We start from the raw sequence: 17,351 nt of genomic DNA, 5'->3' as shown, positions 1-17,351 counted from the left end.
TCAGATGTAGGGTTGCTGAAGATCCTTTTTCAAATTGTACGCTGCCATGTTTGCTTTATTGACAGTGTTTTTTTTTTTTTTTTTTTTGCCTGACAGAAGCTTTTCAGTTAAATGGAGTCCCATTCATCAATTGTTGACCTTAGAGCAATTTTTCCCGCACCAGTGTGTTCAAGGGTATTTTCCCCTTTATCTTTTATGAGATTTAGTGTACTTGGTATTTGGTTTCATTGTGAAATCATTGAACCACTGGGTTTGAGTTTTGTGCAGGGTTATAAATATGGATCTACTTTCATTCTTATATATTCAGACATCCACCTAGAATAGCTTCAATTTTTGAAGGTGCTTGTTTTTTTTTTCATTGTATGGTTTTGACTTCCCTATCAAAAATCAATTGTCCATGGGTATGTGGGTGTATTCCAGGATCATCAATTCAATTCTATTGATCAATATGTTCATTTCTAGACCAATGCCATGCAGTTTTTAATCACTATTACTCTGTAGGAGAACTTGAGGGCAGAGACTGTGCTTCCTCCCTTAGTTCTTTCATTGTTTGAGATTGTTTTGGCTATCCTGGGTTTTTTGCTTTTGTTCTTCATTTTGTTTGTGTTTTTATTTTTGAGTATGAAGTTAAGAATTAATCATTCCTTTGTCTTAGAAGAATTGTGTTGGAATTTTCATTGGGATTTAATTTAATTTGTAAATTGCTTTTGGTAAGATGGATTTTTTTTAGTGTATTAATCCTACCGATCCATGCACATGGGAGATATCTCTAATTTCTGATACATTCTTCTATTTCTATTTTCAGGGATCAAAGCTCTTGTCCTACAGATGTTTCACTTGCTTGGTTTCACCAAGGTATTTTATATACTTTGAGGCTGGGGCAGAGGGTGTTGTTTCCCTAATTTATTGCTCAGACCATCAATTGGAGGTGGAAATGTGAGCTACTTATTTCTTAGAGTTAATTTTATAACAAGCCAATTTGCTGAAGGTATTTACAGCTGTAGGATTCCGCTGATAGAATTTTTTGGGTCTGTATCAAATTATCAACAAATAGTGACACCTTGCCTTTGTCATTTCCAATATGTATCCTCTGGACTTCCCTTTTTTGTCAAATTGCTCTAGCTAGAACTTTGAGTATTATACTGAATAGATAGGGAAAGAGTTGAAAGCCTTGTCTTACTTTTTGTCCATTTTTATTAACTTGAGTATTTCTTATTTACATTTCAATGTTATTCCCCTACCCAGATTCCAGGCCAACATCCCCCTAAACCCTCCCCCTCCACTTCTCTATGGGTTTTCCCCTCCCATCCTCCCCCCATTACCGCCATCCCCCCAACAATCACCTTCACTTGGTGTTCAGTCTTGGCAGGACCAAGAGCTTCCCCTTCCACAGTGCTCTTACTATGCTATTTATTGCTACCTATGTGGTTGGAGCCCACAGTTAGTCCATGTATACTCTTTGGTTAGTGGTTTATTCCCTGGAAGCTCTGGTTGGTTTCCATTGTTGTTCATATGGGGTCTTGAGCCGCTTCAACCTCTTTCAGTCCTCTCTCCGATCCCTTCAATGTGGGTACCGTTCTCAGTTCAGTGGTTTGCTGCTGACATTCGCCTATATATTTGCTGTATTCTGGCTATGTCTCTCAGGAGAGATCTCATCCAGTTCCTGTCAGCCTGCACTTCTTTGCTTCATCCATATTATGTAGTTTGGTGGCTGTATATGTATGGGCCACATGTGGTGCAGACTCTGAAAGGGCGTTCCTTCGACTTCTGTTCTCAACTTAGCCTCCCTATTGCCACCCAAGGGTATTCTTGTTACCCTTTAAAGAAGGAGTGAAGCGTTCACATTTTCTCATCCTTCTTGAGTTTCATGTGTTCTATGCATCTAGGGTAATTCGAGCATTTGGGCTAGTAGCCACTTATCAATGAGAGCATATGAAGTTCGTTTGTCTGTGATTGGGTTACATCACACAAGATGACATTTTCCATTTACACAGTTCCATCCATTTGCCTATGAATTTCATGACGTCATTGGTTTTGATAGATGAGTAGCATTCCATTGTGTAGATGTACCACGTTTTCTCTAACCATTCCTCTGTTGAAGGGCATCTGTGTTCTTTCCAGCTTCTGTCTATTATAAATAAGGCTACTATGAACGTACTGGAGCATGTGTCTCTGTTATATGTTGGAGAATCTTTTGGGTTTATGCCCAAGAGGGGTATAGCTGGGTCCTAGGGTAGTGCAATGTCCAATTTTCTGAGGAACCTCCAGACCGATTTACAGAATGGTTGTACCAGTCTGCAATCCCACCAACAATGGCAGACTGTTCATCTTTCTCCACATCCTCGCCAGCATCTGCTGTCGCCGGAGTTTTTTATTTTAGCCATTCTGACTGGTGTGAGGTGGAATTTCAGGGTTGTTTTGATTTGCATATGACTAAAGATGTTGAACATTTCTTTAGGTGCTTCTCAGCCATATGGCATTCCTCAGCTGTGAATTATTTGTTTAGCTCTGAACCCAATTTTTTAAATTTTTTTCATATTTTTTAATGTGAGTATTTCTTATTTACATTTCGATTGTTATTACCCTCACCAGTTTCTGGTCCAACATCCCACTAACCCCTCCATTACCCCTTCTCTATGGGTGTTACCTTCCCCATCTTCTCCCCATTACTGCCCTCCCCCCAACAATCATGTTCACTGGGGGTTCAGTTTTGGCAGAACCAAGGGATTCCCCTTCCACTGCTGCTCTTACTAGGCTATTCATTGCTATATATGCAGTTGGACTCCAAGAACATTCCATGTATAGTCTTTGTGTAGTGGCTTAGTCCCTGGAAGCTCTGGTTGGTTGGCATTGTTGTTCATATGGGGTCTCAAGCCCCTTCAAACTCTTTCAGTCCTTTCTAAGATTCCTTCAACAGGAGTCCCATTCTTAGTTCAGTGGTTTGATGCTGACATTCGCCTATGTTATTCTGGCTATGTCTCTCAGGAGAGATCTACATCCGGTTCCTGTCAGCCTGCACTTCTTTGCTTCATCCAGCTTATCTGGTTGGGTGACTATATGTGTATGGGCCACATGTGGTACAGACTATAAATGGGTGTTCCTTCTGCCTCTGTTAAACTTTGCATCCTATTCCGTCCCAAGGGTATTCTTGTTCCCCTTTTAAAGAAGGAGTGAAGCATTTGCATTTTGGTCATCCTTCTTGAGTTTCATTTGTTTTGTGCATCTAGGGTAATTCAAGCTATTGGGCTAATATCCACTTATCAATGAGTGCATACCATGTGTGTTTTTCTGTGATTGGGTTACCTCACTCAGGATATTTTCCAGTTCCATCCATTTGCCTATAAATTTTATAAAGTCATTGTTTTGATAGCTGAGTAATATGCCATTATATAGATGTACCACATTTTCTGTATCCATCCTCTGTTGAAGGACATCTGGGTCCTTTCAAGCTTCTGGCTACTATAAATAAGGCTGCTATGAACACAGTGGAGCATGTGCCTTGTGATATGTTGGTGCATCTTTTGGGTATATGCCCAAGAGAGTTATAGCTGTGTCCTCAGATTGTTCAATGTCCATTTTTCTGAAGAACCTCCAGACTGATTTCCAGAATGGTTGTACCAGTCTGCAATCCCACCAACAATGGAGGAGTGTTTCTCTTTCTCCACATCCTCGCCAGCATTTGCTATCACCTGCGTTTACGATCTTAGCCATTCTCACTGGTGTGAAGTGAAATCTCAGGGTTGCTTTGATTTGCATTTCCCTTATGACTAAAGATGTTGAACATTTCTTTAGGTGTTTCTCAGCTGTAAGGCATTCGTCAGCTTTGAATTCTTTGTTTACTTCTGAACCCCACTTATTAGTAGGGTTATTTGTCTCCCTGCAGTTTAATTTCTCAAGTACTTGGTATATTTTTGATATAAGCCCTCTATCAGTTGTAGGATTTGTAAAGATCTTTCCCCAATCTGTTGGCTGCCTTTTTGTCCTTACAAAAGTATCCTTTCCCTTACAGAGTGTTTGCAGTTTTGTGAGATCCCATTTGTCAATTCATGATCTTAGAACATAAGCCAATGTTGTTTTGTTCAGGAAATTTTCTCCAGTGCCCATGTGTTCGAGATGCTTCCCCACATTTTCTTCTATTAGTTTGAGTGTATCTGGTTTGATGTGGAGCTCCTTGATCCACTTTGACTTAAGCTTTTTACAGTGTGATAACCATGGATCAATCTGCATTCTTCTACATGCTGACCTCCAGTTGAAACATCACCATTTGCTGAAAATGCTACCTTTTTTCCATTGTATGGTTTTGGCTACTTCATCAAAAATAAAGTGACCATAGGTGTGTGGGTTCATTTCTGGGTCTTCAGTTATATTCCACTGGACGATCTATCTGACTCTGTACAAATACCACGCAGTTTTTATCACTATTGCTCTGTAATCCTGTTTGAGTTCCGTGATAGTGATTCCCCTGAAGTCCTTTTATTCTTGAGGATAGTTTTAGCTATCCTGGGTTTTTTTGTTATTCCAGATAAATTTGCAAATTGTTCTGTCTAACATTTTGAAGAATTAGATTGGTATTTTGATGAGGAATGCGTTGAATCTGTAGATCGCTTTTGGTAAAATGGCCATTTTTACTATATTAATCCTTTAAGTCCATGAGCATGGGAGATTTTTCTGTCTTCTGATATCTTCTTCAAATTTTTCTTCAGAGGCTTGAACTTCTTATCATACAGATCATTCATTTGCTTTGTTAAACTCACACCAAGTTATTTTATATTATTTGGGACTATTAAGAAGGGTGTCCTTTCGCCAATTTTTTCTGTTTGTTACTCTTTTGTGTAGAGGAAGGCTACTGATTTATTTGAGTTAATTTTATACCCAGCCACTTTGCTGAAGGTGTTTATCAGGTTTAGTAACTCTCTGGTGGAACTTATGGGATACTATCATTAATATACTAACATATCATCTTCAAAGACTGATATTTTGACTTCGGTTCCAATCTGTATCCCTTTGATCTCCCTTTGTTGTCTGCTTGCTCTGGCTAGAACTGTAAGAACTATATTGAATAAATAGGCAGAGAGTGGGCAGCCTTGTCTAATCCCTGATTTTAGTGGGATTGCTTCAAGTTTCTCTCCATTTAGTTTAATGTTAGCTACTGGTTTGCTGTATATGGCTTTTACTATGTTTAGGTATGGGCCTTGAATTCCTATTCTTTCAAGAATTTTTATCATGAAGGGTTGTTGAATTTTGTTAAATGCTTTCTCAGCATCGAATGAAATGATCATGTGTTTTTTATCTTTCCGTCTGTTTATATAATGGGTTACGTTGATGGTTTTCCGTATATTAAACCATCCCTGCATGCCTGGGATGAAGCCTACTTGATGATACTGGATCATTGTCTTGATGTGCTCTTGGATTTGGTTTGCCAGAATTTGATTGAGTATTTTTGCGTCGATATTCATAAGGGAAATTGGTCTGAAGTTCTCTTTCTTTGTTGGGTCTTTGTGTTGTTTATGTATAAGAGTAATTGCGGCTTCATAGAAGGAATTCGGTAGTGCTCCATATGTTTCAATTTCGTGGAATAGTTTGGATAGTATTGGTATGAGGTCTTCAATGGAGGTCTGATAGAATTCTGCACTGAACCCATCTGGACCTGGGCTGTCTTTGATTGAGAGACATTTAATGACTGCTTCTATTTCTTTAGTAGTTATGGGGTTGAAATTGTTTATCTGTTCCTGATTTAACTTTGGTACCTGGTATCTGTCTAGGTAATTGTCCATTTCCTGTGGATTTTCAAGTTTTGTGGAATATAGGCTTCTGCAGTAAGATCTGATGATTTTTTGAATTTCCTCTGATTCTGTAGTTGTCTCCCTTTTCAGTTCTGATTTTGTTAATTTGGACAGACTCTCTGTGTCCTCTCGTTAGTCTGGCTAAGGGTTTATCTATCTTGTTGATTTTCTCAAAGAACCAAATTTTGGTTCTGTTTACACTTTCTATGGTCCTTTTTGTTTCTACTTGGTTGATTTCAGCTCTGAGTTTGGTTATTTCCTGCCTTCTACTCCTCCTGAGTGTATTTGCTTCTTTTTTTTCTAGAGCATTAAGTGTGCTGTCAAGCTGCTGATATATGCTCTTTCCTGTTTCTTTCTGCATGCCCTCAGAGCTATGAGTTTTCCTCTTAGCACAGCTTTCAGCGTGTCCCATAAGTATGGGCATGTTGTACGACATTTTCATTAAATACTATGAAGTTTTTAATTTCTTTCTTTATTTTTTCCTTGACCAGGTTATCATTGAGTAGAGAATTGTTCAACTTCCATGTATATGTGGGCGTTCTTCCCTTATTGTTGTTGAAGGCCAGCTTTAGCCCGAGGTGGTTTGACAGGATTCATGAGATTATTTCTTTCTTTCTGAATCTATTGAGGCCTGTTTTATGACCAATTATACAGTCAATTTTGGAGAAAGTGCCATGAGGTGGAGAGAAGAAGGTATATCCTTTTGTTTTAGGATAGAATGTTCTATAAATATCTATTAAGTACATTTGGTTCATGATTTCTCTTATTATGTCTACGTCTCTGTTTAATTTCGGTTTCCATGATCTGTCCATTGATGAGAGTGGGGTGTTGAAATCTCCTACTATTATTGTGTGAGGTGCAATGTGTGCATTGATCTTTAGTAAGGTTTCTTTTACGTAGGTAGGTGCCTTTGTATTTGGGGCATATATATTTAGGATTGAGAATATATCTTGGTGGATTTTTCCTTTGATGAATATGAAGTGTCCTTCCTTACATTTTTGATGACTTTTAGTTGAAAATTGATTTTATTCGATATTAGAATGGTTACTCCATCTTGCTTCTTCTGACCATTTGCTTGGAAAGTTGTTTTCTAGACTTTCACTCTGAGATAGTGACTTTTTGTCTCTGAGGTGTGTTTCCTATAGGCAGAAGAATGCAGGGTCCTCATTACATACCCAGTTTGTTAATCTATGTCTTTTTATTGAATCCATTGATGTTGAGAGATGTTAAGGAATAGTGACTGTTGCTTCCTTTTACATTCGAATTTGGATGTAAGATTATGTTTGTGTACTTTCCTTCTCTTTGTTTTGTTGCCAAGACGATTAGTTTCTTGTTGATCTAGGGTGTAGATTGCCTCCTGATGTTGGGCTTTACCATTTATTATCCTTTGTAGGGCTGGATTTGTAGAAACATATTGTGTAAATTTTATTTTTTCATGGAATAGCTTGGTTTCTCCATCTATGTTAATTGAGAGTTTTGCAGGATACAGTAACCTGGGCTGGCATTTGTGTTCTCTTAGAGTCTGTATGACATTAATCCAGGATCTTCTGGCTTTCATAGTCTCTGGTGAGAAGTCTGGTGTGATTCTGATATGTCTGCCTATATATGTTACTTGACCTTTTTCCCTTACTGCTTTTAGTAATCTTTCTTTGATTTGTGCATTTGGTGTTTTGATTATTATGTGATTGGAGGAGGTTTTTTTTTTTTTTTTTCTGATCCCATCTATTTGGAGTTCTGTAGGCATCTTGAATGTTTATGGGCATCTCTTTCTTTAGGTTAGTGAAGTTTTCTCCTATGATTTTGTTGAAGATATTTACTGATCCTTTGAGCTGTGAGTCTTCACTCTTCTATACCTATTATCCTTAGATTTCATCTTCTCAATGAGTCCTGGATTTCCTGTATGTTTTGGAACAGTAGCTTTTACCATTTTACATTAATTTTGACAGTTGTCTCAATAATTTCCATGGAATATTCTGCTTCTGCGATTCTCTTTTATATCTCTTGCATTCTGTTGGTGATGCTTGTATCTAGAGCTCCTTGTCTCTTTCTTTGGTTTTCTATATCCAGGGTTCTCTCCCTTTGTGCTTTCTTTATTGCTTCTCTTTCCATTTCTTTTTATTAACTTGAGTATTTCTTATATACATTTCGAGTGTTATTCCCTTTCCCCATTTCCGGGCAAACATCCCCTTCCCCCCTCCCCTTCTTTAGGGGTGTTCCCCTCTCCATCTTCCCCCGTTGCCGCCCCCCCCTCCAACAATCTAGTTCACTGGGGGTTCAGTCTTAGCAGGACCCAGGTCTTCCCCTTCTACTGATGCTCTTACTAGGATATTCATTGCTACCTATGAGGTCAGAGTCTAGGGTCAGTCCATGTATAGTCTTTAGGTACTGGCTTAGTCCCTGGAAGCTCTGGTTGCTTGGCATTGTTGTACATATGGGGTCTCGAGCCCCTTCAATCTCTTCCAGTTCTTTCTCGGATTCCTTCAACGGGGGTCCTATTCTCAATTCAGTGGTTTGCTGCTGGCATACGCCTCTGTGTTTGCTGTATTCTGGCTGTATCTCTCAGGAGAGATCTACATCCGACTCCTGTCGGCCTGTATTTGCTTCTTTTTGTTCTAGAGCTTTTAGGTATGCTGTCAACCTGCTGACATATGCTCTTTCCTGTTTCTTTCCGCAGGCACTCAGCGCTATGAGTTTTCTTCTTAGCACAGCTTTCATTGTGTCCCATAAGTTTGGGTATGTTGTACCTTCATTTTCATTTAATTCTAAAAAGTTTTTAATTTCTTTCTTTATTTCTTCCTTGACCAGGTTATCATTGAGTAGAGAAAGTACCATGAGGAGCTGAGAAGAAGGTATATCCTTTTGCTTTAGGATAGAATGTTGTGTAAATATCTGTTAAGTCCATTTGGCTCATGACTTCTCTTAGTCTGTCTACGTCTCTGTTTAATTTCTGTTTCCATGATCTCTCCTTTGATGAGAGTGGGGTGTTGAAGTCTCCTACTATTATTGTGTGAGGTGCAATGTGTGTTTTGAGCTTTAGTAAGGCTTCTTTTACGTATGTAGGTGCCCTTGTATTTGGGGCATATATATTTAGGATTGAGAGTTCATCTTGGTGGATTTTTCCTTTGATGAATATGAAGTGTCCTTCCTTATCTTTTTAGATGAATTTTAGTCGAAAATTGATTTTATTTGATATTAGAATGGTACTCCAGCTTGCTTCTTCTGACCATTTGCTTGGAAAGTTGTTTTCCAGCTTTTCATTCTGAGGTAGTGTCTGTCTTTGTCTCTGAGGTGTGTTTCCTGTAGGCAGCAGAATGCAGAGTCCTCGTTGCATATCCAGTTTGTTAATCTATGTCTTTTATTGGGGAGTTGAGGCCATTGATGTTGAGAGATATAGTTGAGGAATAGTGATTATTCCTTCCTGTTATATTCATATTTGTATGTGAGGTTATGCTTTTGTGCTTTTCTTCTCTTTGTTTTGTTGCCAAGATGATTAGTTTCTTGCTTCTTCTAAGGTATAGCTTGCCTCCTTATGTTGGGCTTTACCATTTATTATCCTTTGTAGTGCTGGATTTGTAGAAGGATATTGTGTAAATTTGGTTTTGTCGTGGAATATCTTGGTTTCTCCATCTATGTTAATTGAGAGTTTTGCAGGATACAGTAACCTGGGCTGGCATTTTTGTTCTCTTAGGGTCTGTATGATATCTGTCCAGGATCTTCTGGCTTTCATAGTTTCTGGCGAAAAGTCTGGTGTAATTCTGATAGGTCTGCCTTTATATGTTACTTGACATTTTTCCCTTACTGCTTTTAATATTCTTTCTTTATTTTGTGCATTTGATGTTTTGACTATTATGTGACGGGAGGTGTTTCTTTTCTGGTCCAATCTATTTGGAGTTCTGTAGGCTTCTTGTATGCCTATGGGTATCTCTTTTTTTAGGTAGGGAAGTTTTCTTCTATGATTTTGTTGAAGATATTTACTGGTCCTTTGAGCTGGGAGTCTTCACTCTCTTCTATACCTATTATCCTTAGGTTTGATCTTCTCATTGAGTCCTGGATTTCCTGTATGTTTTGGACCAGTAGCTTTTTCCGCTTTACATTATCTTTGACAGTTGAGTCAATGATTTCTATGGAATCTTCTGTTCCTGAGATTCTCTCTTCCATCTCTTGTATTCTGTTGGTGAAGCACGTATCTACAGCTCCTTGTCTCTTCTTTTGGTTTTCTATATCCAGGGTTGTTTCCATGTGTTCTTTCTTGATTGCCTCTATTTCCATTTTTAATTTCTTCAACTCTTTGATTGTGTTTTCCTGGAATACTTTCAGGGATATTTGTGATTCCTCTCTGTAGGCTTCTACTTGTTCTCTAAGGGAGTTCTTCACGTCTTTCTTGAAGTACTCCAGCATCATGATCAAATATGATTTTGAAACTAGATCTTGCTTTTCTGGTGTGTTTGGATATTCTGTGTTTGCTTTGGTGGGAGAATTGGGCTCCGATGATGTCATGTAGTCTTGGTTTCTGTTGCTTGGGTACCTGCGCTTGCCTCTTGCCATCAGATTATCTCTAGTGTTACTTTGTTCTGCTATTTCTGACAGTGGCTAGACTGTCCTACAAGCCTATGTGTCAGGAGTGCTGTAGACCTGTTTTCCTGTTTTCTTTCAGCCAGTTATGGGGTAAGAGTGTTCTGCTCTCAGGCGTGTAGTTTTTCCTATCTACAGGTTTTAGCTGTTCCTGTGGGCCTGTGTCTGGTGTTCACCAGGCAGGTCACTTGCTGGAGAAAAGTTGGCCTTACCTGTGGTCCGAGGCTCAAGTTTGCTCATGGGGTGCTGCCTATGAGCTCTCTGTGGTGGCAGCAACCAGGAAGATCTGCGCCGCTCTTTCTGGGAGCCTCTGTGCACCAGGGTTCCAGATGGCATTTGTTGTTTTCCTCTGGCGTCAGAGATGTGTGCAGTGCAGTCTCTTCTGGTTTCCCTGGCGTGTCTGCCTCTCTGAAGGTTTAGCTCTCCCTCCCATTGGATTTGGGTGCAGAGAACTGTTTATCCGGTCTTCTATTTCCATTTTTAATTCCTTCACCTGTTTGATTGTGTTTTCCTGGAATTCTTTCAGGGATTTTTGTGATTCCTCTCTATAGATTTCTACTTGTTTATTTATATTTTCCTCTGTTTCTATAAGGGAGTTCTTTATGTCTTTCTTGAAGTCCTCCATCATCATGATCAAATGTGATTTTAAATCTAGATCTTGCCTTTCTGGTGTGTTTGGATATTCAGTGTTTGCTTTGTTGGGAGAATTGCGCTCCAATGATGCCATGTAGTCTTGGTTTCTGTTGCTTGTGTTCCTGTGCTTGCCTCTTGCCATTAGGATGTATCTGGTGTTACCTTGTTCTGCTGTTTCTGACAGTGGCTAGACCATCCTATAGGCTTGTGTGTCAGGAGTGCTGTAGACCTGTTTTCCTGTTTTCTTTCAGCCAGTTATGGGAAAGGAGTGTTCTGCTTTCAGGCATGTAGTCTTTCCTGTCTACTGGTCTTCAGCTGTTCCTGTGGGTCTGTGTCTGAGTCCACCAGGCAGATCGCTGGGAGCAGAAAAGTTGGTCTTGCCTGTGGTCCCTCAGCTGAAGTGGCTCTAGTGGGGCTGCTTTTCAGCTCTTCATAAGGGCAGCAACCAGGAGGGCCTGCGCTGTCTTTTTCCAGGGCCCCCGTGGACCAGGGTTCCAGATGGCAACTGATGTTTTCCTCTGGAGTCAGAAATGGGGGCACAGTGTAGTCTCTTCTGGCTTCCCAGGTGTGTCTGCCCCCTTAAAGGTTTAGTTCTCCCTCCCTCGGGATTTGGGTGCAGGGAGCTTTTGATCATCTCCCTTCAGATCCCTGTGGTATGGAGACCTACCGCTTGAGTGCTTAGTTTTTATTATTAAAATATATTTATTCTTCATGTACTTCAATATTCGTTTATAATAATGGGCCCTGCTCACTTGCTTTCCCTAGCCTTGTGACAGTGAATTTTGACCACTTTCTACTTATTATTATTGAGTACCCTGTAGTTGGAAAACCCTTCTTCAGACCTACAAGATTCTCCAATCCTTGTGTGTTAGTTAAGCAAACGTTGACTTAATGCAATTTTACAACTGAAAGTTGAGGAAGTGACATAGGTAGTCCTCTAATGTGATAAGATATTATGACCATGTACCTTAAATAGGAAGACAGAATCCATATGGGACTTCTGATTTCAGAGTGTTAGAGTCATGTGAGCAGGAAGGAATGCTTGACAACTTTGGCCACAGGTAAGTGTTCCCATATCTAGATACAACCACAACACAGAGAGAGAGAGAGCTATCTGGCCACGGCATAGGATTTTGATGTCACGTCAGACTCTAGTCACATGTCCATCCTGCTCCTTTCCAAACACATCCAAAATTAGGAGAAAAAATTATTCAGAAGCAGAAGCTTATGTACATCATTCTACTTACAAACACATCAGGTTATGACAGTATGACCACGAAGGTGATGCAGATAACACAGTCATGGCAGGAGTCAAAGCTCAATCTTCTAACTTATCTTCATCTTCTTTGTTGAATTTATTTTTACATGTATCTGTCCTGTAGTGATTTTCTGTCTTGATGCATTCTGAGACATTCCTCCTTGGTTAGCCCTTTCAAAATGTTCTCTATACTAGAAAGCTCACCTTCCACCTACTACTAGGTCTAACTATAATTGAATTCAATGAGGCATTATTTTTTTTTATTAACTTGAGTATTTCTTATATAGATTTCAAGTGTTATTCCCTTTCCCGGTTTCCGGGCAAACATTCCCCTCCCCCCTCCTCTTCCTTATGGGTGTTCCCCTCCCAACCTTCCCCCCATTGTCGCCCTCCCCCCATAGTCTAGTTCACTGGGGGTTCAGTCTTAACAGGACCCAGGGCTTCCCCTTCCACTGGTGCTCTGACTAGGATATTCATTGCTACCTATGGGTTCAGAGTCCAGGGTCAGTTCATGTATAGTGTTTAGGTACTGGCTTAGTCCCTGGAAGCTCTGGTTGCTTGGCATTGTTGTACATATGGGGTCTCGAGCCCCTTCAATCTCTTCCAGTTATTTCTCTGATTCCTTCAACGGGGGTCCTATTCTAAGTTCAGTGGTTTGCTGCTGGCATTCGCCTCTGTATTTGCTGTATTCTGGCTGTGTCTCTCAGGAGCAATCTACATCCGGATCCTGTCGGTCTGCACTTCTTTGCTTCATCCATTTGTCTAATTGGGTGGCTCTATATGTATGGGCCACATGTGGGGCAGACTCTGAATGGGTGTTCCTTCAGTCACTGTTTTTTTTTTTTTTTTTTTTTATTTACTTGAGTATTTCTTATATACATTTCGGGTGTTATTCCCTTTTAATCTTTGCCTCTCCCTTCCCTGCCAAGGGTATTCTTTTTCCTCATTTAAAGAAGGAGTGAAGCATTCACATTTACATCACCCGTCCTGAGTTTCATTTGTTCTAGGGATCTAGGGTAATTCAAGCATTTGGGCTAATAGCCACTTATCAATGAGTGCATACCATGTATGTCTTTCTGTGATTGGGTTAGCTCACTCAGGATGATATTTTCCAGTTCCAACCATTTGCCTACGAATTTCATAAACTCGTTGTTTTTGATAGCTGAGTAATATTCCATTGTGTAGATGTACCACATTTTCTGTATCCATTCCTCTGTTGAAGGGCATCTGGGTTCTTTCCAGTTTCTGGCTATTATAAATAAGGCTGTGATGAACATAGTGGAGCACGTGTCTCTTTTATATGTTGAGGCATCTTTTGGGTATATGCCCAAGAGAGGTATAGCTGGATCCTCAGGCAGTTCAATGTCCAATTTTCTGAGGAACCTCCAGACTGATTTCCAGAATGGTTTTACCAGTCTGCAATCCCACCAACAATGGAGGAGTGTTCCTCTTTCTCCACATCCTCGCCAGCGTCTGCTGTCACCTGAGTTTTTGATCTTAGCCATTCTCACTGGTGTGAGGTGAAATCTCAGGGTTGTTTTGATTTGCATTTCCCTTATGACTAAAGATGTTGAACATTTCTTTAGGTGTTTCTCAGCCATTCGGCATTCCTCAGCTGTGAATTCTTTGTTTAGCTCTGAACCCCATTTTTTAATAGGGTTATTTTTTCCCTGCGGTCTAACTTCTTGAGTTCTTTGTATATTTTGGATATAAGGCCTCTATCTGTTGTAGGATTGGTAAAGATCTTTTCCCAATCTGTTGGTTGCCGTTTTGTCCTAACCACAGTGTCCTTTGCCTTACAGAAGCTTTGCAGTTTTATGAGATCCCATTTGTCGATTCTTGATCTTAGAGCATAAGCCATTGGTGTTTTGTTCAGGAAATTTTTTCCAGTGCCCATGTGTTCCAGATGCTTCCCTAGTTTTTCTTCTATTAGTTTGAGTGTGTCTGCTTTGATGTGGAGGTCCTTGATCCACTTGGACTTAAGCTTTGTACAGGGTGATAAGCATGGATCGATCTGCATTCTTCTACATGTTGCACTCCAGTTGAACCAGCACCATTTGCTGAAAATGCTACCTTTTTTCCATTGGATGGTTTTGGCTCCTTTGTCAAACATCAAGTGACCATAGGTGTGTGGGTTCATTTCTGGGTCTTCAATTCTATTCCCTTGGTCTATCTGTCTGTCCCTGTACCAATACCATGCAGTCTTTATCACTATTGCTCTGTAATACTGCTTGAGTTCAGGGATAGTGATTCCCCCTGAAGTCCTTTTATTGTTGAGGATAGCTTTAGCTATCCTGGGTTTTTTGTTATTCCAGATGAATTTGCAAATTGTTCTGTCTAACTCTTTGAAGAATTGGATTGGTATTTTGATGGGGATTGCATTGAATCTGTAGATTGCTTTTGGTAAAATGGTCATTTTTACTATATTAATCCTGCCAATCCATGAGCATGGGAGATCTTTCCATCTTCTGAGGTCTTCTTCAATTTCTTTCCTCAGTGTCTTGAAGTTCTTATTGTACAGATCTTTTACTTGCTTGGTTAAAGTCACACCGAGGTACTTTATATTATTTGGGTCTATTATGAAGGTTGTCGTTTCCCTAATTTCTTTCTCGGCTTGTTTCTCTTTTGTATAGAGGAAAGCAACTGATTTATTTGAGTTAATTTTATACCCAGCCACTTTGCTGAAGTTGTTTATCAGCTTTAGTACTTCTCTGGTGGAACTTTTGGGATCACTTAAATATACTATCATGTCATCTGCAAATAGTGATACTTGGAAGTCTTCTTTTCCAATCTGTATCCCCTTGACCACCTTTTCTTGTCTGACTGCTCTGGCTAGAACTTCAAGAACTATATAGAATAAGTAGGGAGAGAGTGGGCAGCCTTGTCTAGTCCCTGATTTTAGTGGGATTGCTTCAAGTTTCTCTCCATTTAGTTTAATGTTAGCAACTGGTTTGCTGTATATGGCTTTTACAATGTTTAGGTATGGGCCTTGAATTCCTATTCTTTCCAGGACTTTTATCATGAAGGGGTGTTGAATTTTGTCAAATGCTTTCTCAGCATCGAATGAAATGATCATGTGGTTCTATTCTTTCAGTTTGTTTATATAATGGATCACGTTGATGGTTTTCCGTATATTAAACCATCCTGCATGCCTGGGATGAAGCCTACTTGATCATGGTGGATGATTGTTTTGATGTGCTCTTGAATTCGGTTTGCCAGAATTTTGTTGAGTATTTTTGCGTCGATATTCATAAGGGAAATTGGTCTGAAGTTCTCTTTCTTTGTTGTGTCTTTGTGTGGTTTAGGTATCAGAGTAATTGTGGCTTCGTAGAAGGAATTCGGTAGTGCTCCATCTGTTTCAATTTTGTGGAATAGTTTGGATAATATTGGTATGAGGTCTTCTATGAAGGTTTGATAGAATTCTGCACTAAACCCGTCTGGACATGGGCTCCTTTTGTTGGGAGACTTTAATGACTGCTTCTATTTCCTTAGGAGTTATGGGGTTGTTTAACTGGTTTATCTGTTCCTGATTTAACTTCGATACCTGGTATCTGTCTAGGAAATTGTCCATTTCCTGAAGATTTTCAAGTTTTGTTGAATATAGGTTTTTATAGTAAGATCTGATGATTTTTTGAATTTCCTCTGAATCTGTAGTTATGTCTCCCTTTTCCTTTCTGATTTTGTTAATTTGGACACACTCTCTGGGTCCTCTCGTTAGCCTGGCTAAGGGTTTATCTATCTTGTTGATTTTCTCAAAGAACCAACTTTTGGTTCTGTTGATTCTTTCTACGGTCCTTTTAGTTTCTACTTGGTTGATTTCAGCTCTGAGTTTGATTATTTCCTGCCTTCTACTCCTCCTGGGTGTATTTGCTTCTTTTTGTTCTAGAGCTTTTAGGTGTGCTGTCAAGCTGCTGACATATGCTATATCCTGTTTCTTTCTGCAGGCACTCAGTGCTATGAGTTTTCCTCTTAGCACAGCTTTCATTGTGTCCCATAAGTTTGGGTATGTTGTACCTTCATTTTCATTAAATTCTAAAAAGTTTTTAATTCTTTCTTTATTTCTTCCTTGATCAGGTTATCATTGAGTAGAGCATTGTTCAATTTCCACATATATGTGGGCATTCTTCCCTTATTGTTATTGAAGACCAGTTTTAGGCTGTGGTGGTCCGATAGCACGCATGGGATTATTTCTATATTTCTGTACCTGTTGAGGCCCGTTTTTTGACCAATTATATGGTCAGTTTTGGAGAAAGTACCATGAGGAGCTGAGAAGAAGGTATATCCTTTTGCTTTAGGATAGAATGTTCTATAAATATCCGTTAAGTCCATTTGGCTCATGACTTCTCTTAGTCTGTCGACATCACTGTTTAATTTCTGTTTCCATGATCTGTCCATTGATGAGATTGGGGTGTTGAAATCTCCCACTATTATTGTGTGAGGTGCAATGTGTGTTTTGAGCTTTAGTAAGGTTTCTTTTACATATGTAGGTGCCCTTGTATTTGGGGCATAGATATTTAGGATTGAGAGTTCATCTTGGTGGATTTTTCCTTTGATGAATATGAAGTGTCCTTCCTTATCTTTTTTGATGACTTTTAGTTGGAAATTGATTTTATTTGGTATTAGAATGGCTACTCCAGCTTGCTTCTTCTGACCATTTGCTTGGAAAGTTGTTTTCCAGCCTTTCACTCTGAGGTAGTGTCTGTCTTTCTCTCTGAGGTGTGTTTCCTGTAGGCAGCAGAATGCAGGGTCCTCGTTGCGTATCCAGTTTGTTAATCTATGTCTTTTTATTGGGGAGTTGAGGCCATTGATATTGAGAGATATTAAGGAATAGTGATTATTGCTTCCCGTTATATTCATATTTGGATGTGAGGTTATGTTTGTGTGCTTTCATTCTCTTTGTTTTGTTGCCAAGACGATTAGTTTCTTGCTTCTTCTAGGGTATAGCTTGCCTCCTTATGTTGGGCTTTACCATTTATTATCCTTTGTAGTGCTGGATTTGTAGAAAGATATTGTGTAAATTTGGTTTTGTCATGGAATATCTTGGTTTCTCCATCAATGTTAATTGAGAGTTTTGCTGGATACAGTAACCTGGGCTGACATTTGTG

The sequence above is a fragment of the Rattus norvegicus genome, chromosome 13 (genome assembly GCF_036323735.1).
Source record: "Rattus norvegicus strain BN/NHsdMcwi chromosome 13, GRCr8, whole genome shotgun sequence".
NCBI classification, from domain to species: Eukaryota; Metazoa; Chordata; class Mammalia; order Rodentia; family Muridae; genus Rattus; species Rattus norvegicus.
The sequence above is the reverse complement of the archived record's forward strand: the minus strand, read 5'-3'. Positions refer to the sequence as shown.